Raw genomic sequence first — 13877 nt, 5'->3', positions numbered from 1 at the left:
TTTGTATTCCTCGGAACCCCACCCACATCGCCATTCAAGATTTCTGGCCCACTATTGGCCAAACCACCTGGGCGCTAGGTCCAATGTGAGTAGGATCGCTGAGCCATGCTTCATAATTGAAAAACGAGCACCGTGGAAAACATGCATGCTCAGCCAAAGAAAGATGATGGAGAGTTGGCCGAAATGGGCACTAAATATTTTGCGAGAGATCTCTCCAAATCACTGGTATGGCTATCGAAATCGTGAGCATCGGCATGTAGGTTCCAGATCCAGTGGTAGTATCGGGTCCCTTAGTTATTGTTCTTGAGAAATGGCCCGGCCTAGCCCATTCCTCGAAAGAAGTTTTACGGGATCCCTATCTACCAAAATTTTTACTTGGTTCCGGCGAACGAATAATCATTGAGTCCTCCTTCCGGACAACACATACAAAGAGACCCGCCAACAGTCAGTAATTAGTGAACCTATGAGAGACGCTTATAATTAGTTTCTTTTCTTCTATCTCTCATCTATCTATCTATTTTTATCTATCTTTTTTTCTTTAGTTATTCACTAGAGCAATATCTGGAAGTCGATCCGGGGCAAGTGTTCGGATCTATTATGACATATCCATGAGGCGCTCAACGGACCTTTAATCTTATAAAACCTTTTTCGGACTTTACTTACATTGGTGCAAAACCCATTTTTGTGCAACTGGTGTAGTGTATTCATATCTCAATTAGAAGTTCCGAGGTGGAGTTTTTTGTCTTACATAGATAGAACAACAATATTTCTATCCCAAATCACGTGCACATTCATTACTACGGGATACCCAGTATCGATAGTTAGTCATTTGAGGGGTTTTATTAGTTTTAGTTTTAATAGAATAGAAGCAGAAAATATATATATATTATATATATATTTTATTTTGCTATATCCGTGTATTACTTATCCTTACGAAATATCAAACGAAATAGAACGATTTGAGAAAGATATAATGAAATTCTTTGATTGGTTTTTCCTAAAAGAGAGAAATGCTCCGTTTTATTTGACCCATGGGTCCAACAAAACCAAACCATTACACAATTAACAATTCCAATTAAATTAATATTTTTACTATTTAATTTAAATAGTCAAATTGACTAGAAAATCGAATTTAATAATTTAAATAGTACTGTAATTTATTTAATTAAATTAAATATTAAATAAATGGATTTAATAGAAATTAAATAGAAATAGAATTAAAGAATTTTCTAATTTCTAATTCGAATTTCGAACTAAAACTAATAATAATAAATAAACAGAGAGCTCTTGTTCTTATTCGAAACGCCGCGTGATCTTTAACCAATTCTGCGCTTCAATATAATTACCAGGAGTAAGCGCTATAGCCTGTTTCAATACTCAGCGGCTTGATCGAACCAAGCCTCCGCTATTTCAGAATCCCTGTCGAATGGCCTGTTCTCCTGGTCGAAATAGGCGGTTCAATTCCTTCCTTAGAACTGTATTTGAGAGTTTCCTACCTCATACGGCTCGGCAGTCAATTCTTTGGTATCCCATTTTTTACCCTACCATATATCCAATTGAATGAGATTTCATAGATCTATTGATTTGTCTCGGTTAACCAAAAGGGTTAATTACATGAGTTTCAAACTCTAATTTGGATTAAATTAATAATAAGTTTTATCTTTTCTCCCACCTTCAGAAAAATAAAGCATAGGCATTTCAGCTGTCGTCCGTTAGATTTTTCTGAAAGGTAACTATCTCGGTTTCATATCATATAGAAATTTATATAGAATCCTTGAAAAAGACTTCTTCCTCATAAAAAAGACTTACTGTCTTTGGGATCTGATGCTACACCGCTGCTCAATAACTTAGGGGATCGGCCCATTACATAAGTCGATTCCTAATTTTTATCTCATATCATGACATAAATAAGCAGTTCTTATTTATTGTATCGGCTCAAAACCTCGCTAATTGATCTTTACGGTGCTTCCTCTATCAATTAGATCTTTATCCATAGAATAAAGTATCTAGGCATATATATTTCTTCATATTTCGACTTCTATGAAGTTTTTTTGTTACAGCTGATAAAAATCGTTTTTTGACGATGCAATATGTAGAAAGCCTATTTTTTTTCTAGTATTTTATTTACTAGCGTGTTTATTTACTAGCGTATTTATTTACTAGCGTATTTGCTCTTCTTTCCTTTTTTATTTCTATAGTGGAGATAGTCGCACGTAATGACAGATCACAGCCATATTATTAAAAGCTTGTGGTAAGAACGGGTTTGCCCTAGTGCTCGAAAATAATATTCTAAAGCTTTTGTATGCTCTCCATTACTTGTGTGGATAAGGCCTATGTTATATAGTATATAACTTCGATCAGGGATCAATTTCTAGTCGCATAGCTTCATAATAATTCTGTAAGGCCTGCATAATTTCCTTCGGATTGAGCTGACATCCGTTACGGTCGTCATTCGATTCAAAGAATTCTCCGTTCCAAAACCGTACATGAGATTTTCACCTCATACGGCCCTCCTTTATGTGCATAATGAGAATAATCCATGGAATTAAAAAAGGTCGAAATATTGTCATTATGAACTGAGGGCTAATGTTTTTAGAAATCTCTAGCCAACCTCTTGCAAAAGATCTTTCTTACCATCAAGCGTGTTCGTACTAGATAAAAAGTAACCCAACAATTTCTTTGTTCTCAACGCTCCTTAATTTCCAGGAATTAGTCACTTCAACAATCTTCGATGGTTATATGGGTATCCAAAGTACGAACAAGATGGATGTTTGTTGTCCCAACCATTTCTCTTAGTTCCGATCCCGATAAAGAAAGGGAATCATTAATAACAAAGTTTTCGTGTTGTTGATTCCTAGGCGTAGTTTCTTCCTATGCCGCCTATTGGTACTAGTGTAGTAGGGTTGACCCACAATACAGACCCATAGGTGTAACCTTTCGCTCAATACTGAATCAACAATTGAAGCATCTGAGGTTGCATTAATCGGGGATACACGACAGAAGGAATTGCTTATTTATAAACTTCACCTTCAACAAGCGTAGATTTTTTGTTTTCATAGCCTTTTTCTATTCTGAATAATGTGTCTTTTCCTAAGACTGAGAGTAAAGTAAAAAGTAAATAATAAATAAAGAATAAAGAGAATAAAGTAAAATATATATATAATAATAATCAAATCGCACCATCTCTGTAATAAGTAAATGCCTTTTTCTCCTGAAGTTGTCGGAATTATTCGTAATAAGATATTGGCTACAATTGAAAAGGTCTTATCAATAAAATTTCCATTTATCTGCGATCTAGGCATAGGTAGCAATCCATTCTATAACTCTTTTTCATTACCCTCGTGAGAAAATAAAATGATCTCACAAACAAAGGAAGTGTACAGTACGAAATAACAAAAGTAGACCCATTCCATTTTTTAAAATTCTTCGAGCCCGGAGGCTAAAGAAAAGTGATAAAAAAAGTGATGAAAAGTTTTCTATTTTATAGCAAGTTTCCTAGTTAGAATTGATATTGTTCGTACCTATCGAACAATCTAATATGAGTAACTCGCTATTCGCTGGGGTATCGGCCATAATAATTATGTAGAGAGATGGCCGAGTGGTTCAAGGCGGCATTGAACTGCTATGTAGACTCTTGTTTACCGAGGGTCTGAATCCTCCTTCCGCACCTTCACCTAATTCGCCAATGTAACTGACTACAATGTATCAAATAAGAACATATACTAAAGAATTAGACCCTTCTTTAGTTCTCTATTCCCAATTCCTTTTAATATGGAATACGTAAAATAGCATACAGGGATGAAAATCTCCTTACGTATCTATCACATGAATAGGAGAAAAATCTCCGAATCAAACCCATTCTGTCTTCCTTTACTTAACCTTAACTCAGGTGAAAAGGGGCAGAACCCTTGTTTTGTTATTTTAGTTAGGTTTAAGTCTGAGAATAATATTCTACGACAAGCAATTCATTTATTTTCAAACCAACCCATTTCCTATCTATTATTTGATTGACTAACTTTATATTGTAATGTGAAAGGTCAAATGTTTTGGTAATTCCTCATTGGTGGATGAATCAAGATAATTTTGAATCAGAGTTCTAGATTTTGTTCATCCCTCGCTGAAATAATATCTCGGGGTTTGCAGCGATAATCTGGTATATCTACTGTACGCCCATTAACTAAAATATGTCTATGGTTAACTAATTGACGGGCTTGAGGAATAGTCAGCCATACCCAATCGAAAAAGGATGTTATCCAACCGCATTTCAAGTAATTGTAGTAAAACCTGACCTGTTGACCCTTTGGCTTTTCTGGCACGAACGTATTTAAGTAATTGTCGTTCTGTAAGGCCATACAATGAAAACGCAATTTTTGTTTTTCTTCTAAACGAATACGGTATTGAGATTTTTTACCGCGCGATTGGTTTCTAAGATCGCTTCCGGCTCTAGGCCTTTACTAGTTAGTCCCGGTAAAGCCCCCAGACGGCGTATTTTTTGAAACGAGCCCTCGGTAACGTGAAGACCTTATTAATTTGAATTTTATTGAAATTTCATAAACCGAAATTAAAACTGAACTAAATGAAGGAAATCGACTGAAGGATTGTACTACAAATATTAATGAGATGAATTGGATCAATATCCATATTTACTTTTTTGTTTTTGTATATAATGTATACAAAAATAGAAATAAATATATATATATATAAAAATAATAATATAAATATAAAAAATATATAAAATATTTAGATATAAAATATTTAGAATATATATAATAAAATAGATATAAATAAATTGAATATAATATTAAATAGATAAATAAATTAAACCAAAAGAGTTTCCTTTTTTCTTGATTTATTCTGCAAAGATCTAACTCCTCAAATTGATCCCTAATTGGAAGTTTCTGACGAGATAATAAACAGATTGTTGACCTTGGAAAGAATTAAGAAAAGGAAAAGCTTTTCACTGTTTGTTCTTTGATTTCAAAAAACATTCTAAATTATGTAAAAAGGCAAAAAGCAAACAAATAGGAAAGCTGGCTATCGAATGAATTGATGACCATCGCATTACAAATGCGATGCTCTAACCTCTGAGCTAAGCGGCCTCAAATAATAGAAATTTGGTATCCATAGGATTCAGCAAACTATTAGATCTTATCTATTAACTATCTATTAGTTATTCATAATTAATATGAATTATTAATATGAATTAGAGACTGAATTTAGAAAAACTAGAATTTTTTCTAATTTTTAATGCCATACTTAATATAAACTTAATATAAATATAACATATTTAATATAATAATGGTAGATTCAATCTAATATTCAAGCTAATGTTGATAGAATCTAATAATTGATTTAAATTAAAATTTTATATATATATTTATTATTTATCTATATATTTTATATATTTAATATATTTAATATCTTTTTATATCTTAGTTATATTTCTTTTATATTAATATATATTACTAATATTACTGACTCATTTTTATTTTCTAGTTTATTTTATATTTTAGTATATTTTACATCTAAATTATATAGAAATAGAAAATTTTATATAGATTTCATTTAATCGATCGATTTAATAGATTTAATCTAGATTAAATTTATTTCTATTTAGTTTAGAGTTCTAAATAGAGATAATTAGAGTCAAAATCTTTTATGCAGTTATATATTTTATGATTATATAAATGAAACGTTATAAGTCTAGATAATTAGAATGAAACTCTTTTTAGACTCAAAATTTGAATTATCTTCGAATTGAAATAGAAATGAATGGAATAATTAGTTCTAGTTATTAAATAGAAATAATTAGTTCTAGCTATTATACTATAAAAAAAATAATTAATTTCATTTTCATTTTAATAATGAATAAATTCAATTTTCATTTTTATTTTTTAGTTATTATGGTTATATAGGATAGTCTAATAATAAGAATAAAATGAAATTAAAGAAAAAAGATGCAACCCATAGAAATGAAACCAGATCATAATGAGAGACTCCTTTTTGTTTTCATTCATAAAGACAGAAGCTAAGACGAAAAAAAGAATCGACCCTTCGAGTATTCCACCAAATTGCCTGAGAAAACTGAGAGTAAGAGGGACATATATATGTTATGAAATACCCATCTATATTGAATTGCGAATACAGAAATGATAAAATATTTTGGACCAAATAAAATTAATATGGGTCTCCGATAGAGACGAAAAACGGATAAACAAACAAGAAAATAGGTAAAGACCCTTCGATATAAGAATCTGTATCTATATCTACTAAATTCAACGGTTTCGCATAAAAAGAAAGCAAATAAATAAACGAAAGAAAATAAACAAATGAAAGAAGGGGGAAAGGAGGGAGAAAGGGGGAAGGAGGGCATCCAATGAGATCCTAATCTCAAGACAAAGGGGATATGGCGAAATTGGTAGACGCTACGGACTTAATTGATTGAGCCTTGGTATGAAACCTACTAAGTGATAACTTTCAAATTCAGAGAAACCCTGAATGAAAAATGGGCAATCCTGAGCCAAATCCTATTATTTTATTATTTTACGAAAATAAACATGAACAAAGGTTCAGCAAGCGAGAATAAGAAAAAGGAAAGGATAGTGCAGAGACTCAATGGAAGCTATTCTAACAAATGGGTTGACTGTTGGTAAAGGAATCTTTATATCGAATATCGAAACTCTAGAAAGGATGCAAGATATACCTATTTTTTTTATAGGTATACTAATGAAAACTATCTCAAAAAGACGAACTGAACCCGTATTTTTTTTTTTATTTCTATTATATGCAATATCAATTTATATTTATATGAAAATATGAAAATAAAAGAATTGTTGTGAATCGATTCCAAGTTGAAGAAAGAATCGAATAGAATAGTCATTAATCAAATCATTCACTCCATAGTCTGATAAATCTTTGAAAACTGATTAATCGGACGAGAATAAAGATAGAGTCCCGTTCTACATGTCAATATCAATACCGACAACAATGAAATTTATAGTAAGAGGAAAATCCGTCGACTTTAAAAATCGAGGGTTCAAGTCCTCTATCCCCAACCCCAAAAAGCCCGTTTGCTGTCTATTTATTTTATCCTACCCTTTTGTTAGTGGTTCAAAGTTCCTCATGTTTCATTCATCCTATTCTTTGCCGTTTTACAAGCGTATCCTAGCATAGCAGAATTTTGTTCTTTATCACAAGTCTTGTGATATAGTGATGTGATATATATGATATACGTAGAAATCTCTTGAGCAAGGAATACCTATTTGAATGATTCATAATACATATGATTACTCATATGGAAATTTACAAAGTCTTCCTTTGAAGATCCAAGAAATTCCTGTTCGAGACTTTTAATTTAATACTTTTCGTTTTTTGTTTTCATTTTAATTGACATAGACCCAAGTCATCTAGTATTATGAGGATAATGCGTCGGTAATGGTCGGATAGCTCAGTTGGTAGAGCAGAGGACTGAAAATCCTCGTGTCACCAGTTCAAATCTGGTTCTTGGTATATGATTAATTTGTATGAGTATCTACTCTACAAATTAATTGATATGGATCATAATACATACTTATCTAGCTAGGTATCTGAGAGTAAACCTCTTTATTTATTTTATTTTGTATTTTTTCTCTTTTTAAATGAGCAAAGAGTCTATTCTAATGTGTCTATTATAATGTAGTAAAAGACAAAATTTGCTTATCTTTCCTCTTCTTTTTATTTGTTCACACTGGCTTCTCACATTCAAAAAGAATGGTAATACTTCATACATATTTAATTAAAAGATTAAAATAAAAATAGTTGGTTGAAAGGCCCAACAAAAGTCGGGTCTAGAGGAGTTCAAGGATAGAAATAGACTCATCTCAGCACAGCAAATAGAAGCCGATCCCTTTTATTTCTTTGTATTCTCTTTCATATTCCATTTCTTCATTCCTCTATGCGACTCTCTAGAGTTCATCTAAGTGATGTGCGATACAAAGTTCACGGTACAGAACCCTTGTTGTTCATCCTATTGTCTCGGCTCGTCCGAAATAAAATAAATATAAATAAAAAGTCTCTTCAAAAATCGAGAATCTCAATGATGTATTGTCTTTTATTTTTATTTATTAGCCTATCCATAAGAATACGAATGAAACCTCAATTCCTCTGTTTGAGCTAGAAGAGAATGTACAAATATTCCTTGAATATTCGAAGTTGTAATTAGTTTCATCATTCAATGAGCGTCTTGTATTTCATAAAATTGGGGCAATGTAATCCTTACGTAAAGGCCAATTCATCCAACTTTCGGGCATTAAGATACGTTTCAGTCGTGGATGATTTTCATAAGAGATTCTCAACATGTCATAAGATTCTCGTTCTTGAAAATCCGAACTTTTCCAAACCCAGAAAACAGACGGAATTCTAGGTTACCCTTGAGCAAATACTTTATACATACCTCTTCCGGTTGATCTACACCACTCTATTCTCGTAAGATGATACACACTGGCTAACAGTCCGCCTGGTGCTACATCATAGGCACATTGGGAACGATAATTGTAACCATATACATATAAAATAACAGCAATGGAATGCCAATCCTCAGGCTTTATTTGTAAAGTCTCTATTCCTTGGTAATCGAAGCCCAAAGATCTATGAACTAGCCCGTGTTTGACTAGCCAAACAGACAAACGACCCTGCATCTTTTATCTCCCGCACTTTTCTTTTTATTTGTCATTTTATAAGATAAGTATTTCGCATTTATGATGAAATCGAATTTATGAAGATTAATTCGTTGTCTGTTTCTGTAAAAAAAATCCTACCTAATTTACTAATTCGTGGAAGATAGTGAACCCTTGTAGTTGAAAATGTTTCAGGAGGAATCTCTGAAGTAGATGGTGGTTGATAGAGCAATCCTTGATTATAATTTCCAGTACGAGTACTGCGTACAAGACAAAACTTGTGATTGGTAGAACACCGATCCCCTGTTGAGATCTAATTCGATCTTCATAGATTTGCGATATTTTCTTACGTTTTGTTATAGCATCTATAACTGCCTCGGGTTTAGGGGACAGCCCGGCAAATAGACATCCACGGGAATTAGCTTATCGACCCCTGAACAGTACTATAAGAATCAGTACTGAACATCCCTCCTGTAATTGTACACGCGCCCACAGCAATAACATATTTAGGTTCGGGCATTTGTTCAATCTCACCAAAGAGGGCGCCATTTTCATTGTTACTGTTCCAGCTGTTAAAATTAGGTCTGCTGTCTAGGACTCGATCTTGGTACCAGCCCATAACGATCAAAGTCGAAGCGTGAGCCTATTAATGAAGCAAATTCAATAAAGCAACAACTGGTACCATAAAGAAGCGGCCATAAACTGGAGAGTCTTGACCAATTTGAAAGATCATTTAATGTAGTTGAAATAACTGAATTTTGGGTTGTTCGATCAAGTAAGGAAATTGATGAAATCATACTCAATGTTATTATTATTTTGACTTTTTCTTTTTATTATCTGAATATTCAGGAACTAAGACCATTCCAATGCTCCTTTTCGCCATGCATAAACTGAACCAACAATTAGGATAAGCACGAAATGAAAGCTTCTATGAATACGGTAATTCAATACATCGAAACTCATTGCCCATGGATAAAGAAAACCGTTTCAACATCAAAACAACAAAACTAGAAAAATAATAACGGATTCGAAATTGTAACCAAGCATCGCCCATTGGTTCTATACCCGATTCATAACTAGAAAGTTTTTCTGGACCCTTTCTAATCGGGGCTAAAACTCCAGAAATTAGAAATGCCAAAATAGGAATAGCACTTGATATTATTAGAAATGCCCAGAAAATATCATATTCGTAAAGCAGAAACATAGACGAACTCCTATGAATGTGAATAGATCGGATTAGTCGCTTCGACCTGAATTCATTGTCAAGTCATCCGCAACTGTTTGTTTAGTCAAACAACAATTCAGTTTGATCGAATCGTCCAGTTTCGTTTGTTTGCGGTGTTTCCATGTTGCGTTTTAAGATTTATTGATTGAATTAATCCTATTTTATTTACATTCCACTTATTTCGATTTCATTTCGATATAGTACTAATTTGTATAATACTAGTATAAATATATATTTATACTATATAGTATAATACTATACAAATCCAAAACAAGTAATACTTTTTCGTTTTCACTTCATTTCGGATTTTTCTAAATAAAAGGAATTTAATATCTAACTAATATCTAATATTTATTAGAATTTTAGAAATAAAAAACTTTTATTCGAAATTTATTTATTCTAAATATAAATTCGAAATTATAGATTTAGAATAAATAGAAATTTTTATTTTATATCTATTTATATAGAATCAATCAAAATCAATCTACCCATGAGGATTAATTAAGAAATGGGGTTTTGTTTATTTTATTCTTATCCAAGAAAAAAAGAGCGATTGGATCCGTTGAAATGCGCTTTTGTTTTCAGGGTTATACTCTGAGTGATCTCCTGAGCGAGCTTATGGGAATGATTTTAACCAAGCAACTGGAAGCGACCAGTTCCAATCAACAAAGAATACAATAATTAGGAAAAAAACTAGATTTTTATTTTTAGTTGTATTTGGATATTCTTTATTTTATTGTTTTAGTTTGCTTTAGTTTTAAGAATATTATTTTCATTTTTCAATTTAATAAATTTAATGAATATTTAAAATTAATAAAATAGAAAATTCGAAAATATAGGGCTATACGGACTCGAACCGTAGACCTTCTCGGTAAAACAGATCGAACTGATTATTATCAAAATGATTCGGCCTATTTCAAAGACCCAACATGCATTTTTTTTGCATTGCTCTTTCATTAACTGATAGAAATATCAGTTAGTTCATTGTATATATATTTTTCTAACAGAAAAAAGAAGACGGTTCCGTGTGTCTGATTCATTGTGCTCTGATTCATTACTGATACAGGAGCACTTCCAAAGTGTTTCAAAGAGGGGAAGGGTTATCTTGACGTAGGTCTGCTTCTGGCCTAGATCAACCTAAGTTAAATGGAGTCTCTACCATCCTGATTAAAAAATCAAACATGAAACTTCATACACCTTAAGATTCATAGGACGAAAAGAGCATTTTTGAGGTCCTTATACTCATTATGCCTAGCATTGAATAGACCGGGTATTCACCCTATCAATATCTCAAATCAATGATGGGTTCGATTCGGATCTGCCAAACGGCACCCGAATCGGACCGAACCATTTGTCAGGCTATTGTTCTTGTTTTGTTCCTTCAAAGTAATGGAGTAAGACATCGATTTCTCAAAAGATCAATTCTTTTGATTGCATGATAGACTTCCTGAAAACATTGGCACGTAAACGAGGTGCTCTACCAACTGAGCTATAGCCCTTGTGTTTGTGATACATATTTATCATATTATGTAGATAATTTCTTGTCAAGATGAATATTACATGATCCAACATCATAATCATACCCTTTGGTCGGTTTGATTGGTATTGCTTAGAAGTAATATTGATTTATAATCCATCGATGTAATAGGTCCCTTTCTTTCTCTTTTATTCCTTATGATAATAAATGACCTACTTAACTCAGTGGTTAGAGTATTGCTTTCATACGGCGGGAGTCATTGGTTCAACTAATAGTAGGTAGAACTTATTAGATACCATCGATCCCGGTGTCAATAAGTTTTTCTACCCACCTTCTTTTATTGATTTTCATCTTTTTCATCCTATTCTATTTCCGCTTTCAATTTTCAAATTTTTCGTTAGATTAAAATCTGATTTCACTTTTGATTGTATTTGATTTTATTTAATCGCGTAATCAAATGGGATGAATGAAAGTTCTTCGCTTTAATTCTCTTTCGATTAACCAACTCGTTATTTAAATCGCGTTGATAAGCTCGACGTCCAGTTCTACCGAGAGTTAGATTTGCCTCAATTGTTTGCCTCTTGCCTTCAGCTTTCCTCAAGTTAGCTTCGCTATTTCAAGAGCTCATTGAGCTTTGTGGATCAATGTCACTACTTTCCTCGCATCATTTACTAAAATAGTGATTTCATTGTTGTCATTCTAGAAAAACCACCCATCGAGCCATCGTTAACCATTAGTCGTTATATGAGATTCTCAAAATACCTATATCTACCGCTATGGCAATAGGCGTGATTTGGTAATACGCCAATTTGTCCGCTATTAGTAGATAAAATGATTTCTTTTCACTTCTGAATCCCAAACAATTCGATTAGGTAAGTACGCAAAGATTTAAGGTCATTTCTCCAATTTGTTCTCCATTTCTAAGTTCGAAGCCTTCAAAGTAGCTTCGGCGATGTTACCTACCAAATAAAAGGCCTGCTCAGGAAGACCGCCTAATTCTCCGGAAAGGATCAATTTAACTTTCCTAATTACTTCTGCGAATTCAACATATTTCCCTCGGGAACCAGTAAATACCTGCGCCACGAAAAAGGGTTGTGATAAATAACGCTCAATTTTTCGCTGCTAGCCTGCTATGTTAAGAGCGATTCTCTTCGGACAATTCGCCCAACCCAAGGATAGCTATAATGTCCTGAAGTTCTTTTGTAACGCTGTAAGGTTTGCTTAACCTTTGGCGTAGTTTCACAATGTTCCTCACCAACCATTTGAGGTTGGAGCACAGGATTTTGGAGTCTAAAGGATTGACCGCTGGATAAATACCTTGGCGCCTAATCCTCTTGATAAAGTACGGTAGTAGCATCTAAATGCGCAAATGTTGTAGTGTAAGGTATTTCGGTCAAATCATCCGCAGTATACATAAACCACTTGAATAGAAGTTATGGATCCTCCTTGGTAGAAGTAATAATTCTTGTAAAGTACCCATTTCGGTACTAAGGGTGGGTTGATAACCACAGCGGAAGGCATTCACCAATAAGTGCAGATACTGGATCCCGCTTGGACAAAACGGAAGATATTATTCATAAATAGTACGTCTTGTTCATTAACATCTCGGAAATATTCCGCCATAGTTAGCAGTCAATCCAACTCTCATACGAGCTCCTGGCGGTTCATTCATCTGACCGTAGACTAAAGCCACTTTTTGATTCGCAAGATTTTGTTCATTAATTACCCAGATTCTTTCATTTCCATGTAAAGATCATTTCCTTCACGAGTCCGTTCACCTACTCCGCCAAATACGATACGCCCCCATGAGCTTTGGCAATGTTGTTGATCAATTCCATAATGAGTACTGTTTTACCTACCCCAGCCCCCAAATAGTCCGATTTTTCCTCCACGACGATAAGGAGCTAAAAGATCGACTACTTTAATTCCTGTTTCAAAAATAGATAATTTTGTATCTAATTGTATGAAAGGGCGCGGATTTATGAATAGGGATGTTGTGCGAGTATCTACAGGACCTAATTATCAACGGCTCCCCAAGCACGTTAAAATTCGTCCTAGGGTCGCTCCGCCGACTGGAACACTTAGGGCAGCTGACCCTGTTAGTCCGTTCTTTGCAAGAGTCGAAGCATAATCTTTTGCTTTTAAATAGGATTTTCCTGCTTAATGGATAAGCATTTGCTACCAATGGGGAATTTTTTCTCATCTTAAATTCTAAGATTGGATTTGCGCCAATGGAAACCATAAATTTCATACACAATAGAAGGATATGGTAGATCTAGCTTTTTTAGATAGTGAACGGACGAACCCCATTCTATTCACTGGTACGGACTGTTGATACGAAAAAGTTGTTTCTTTTTCTCAGCCCATGATCTGAACAAGTCGCACATACACCTAGTACATGTTCCTCGGCGCTGAGGACATCCCCAAGAGCAGGGATTTCGTGACATTTCTAATTGGCTGTCTTGTATTTCTAATAAGTTGTTTAATAGTTGGCATACTGAATTATATACATAATAGACTG

General features: G+C 33.5%; 2 pseudogenes; both read right to left on the bottom strand.

Moving 5' to 3' along the window:
• LOC128288306 (photosystem I P700 chlorophyll a apoprotein A1-like) overlaps positions 1-400 on the bottom strand; it is a 4378-nt pseudogene extending 3978 nt beyond the window's left edge.
• An 893-nt stretch (positions 401-1293) lies between these two features.
• On the bottom strand, positions 1294-3302 carry LOC128288309 (photosystem I assembly protein Ycf3-like; annotated as a pseudogene).
• Positions 3303-13877: the final 10575 nt, after the last annotated feature.

The sequence above is a fragment of the Gossypium arboreum genome, unplaced genomic scaffold (genome assembly GCF_025698485.1).
Source record: "Gossypium arboreum isolate Shixiya-1 unplaced genomic scaffold, ASM2569848v2 Contig00200, whole genome shotgun sequence".
Taxonomy (NCBI): Eukaryota; Viridiplantae; Streptophyta; class Magnoliopsida; order Malvales; family Malvaceae; genus Gossypium; species Gossypium arboreum.
The sequence above is the reverse complement of the archived record's forward strand: the minus strand, read 5'-3'. Positions and strand labels throughout refer to the sequence as shown.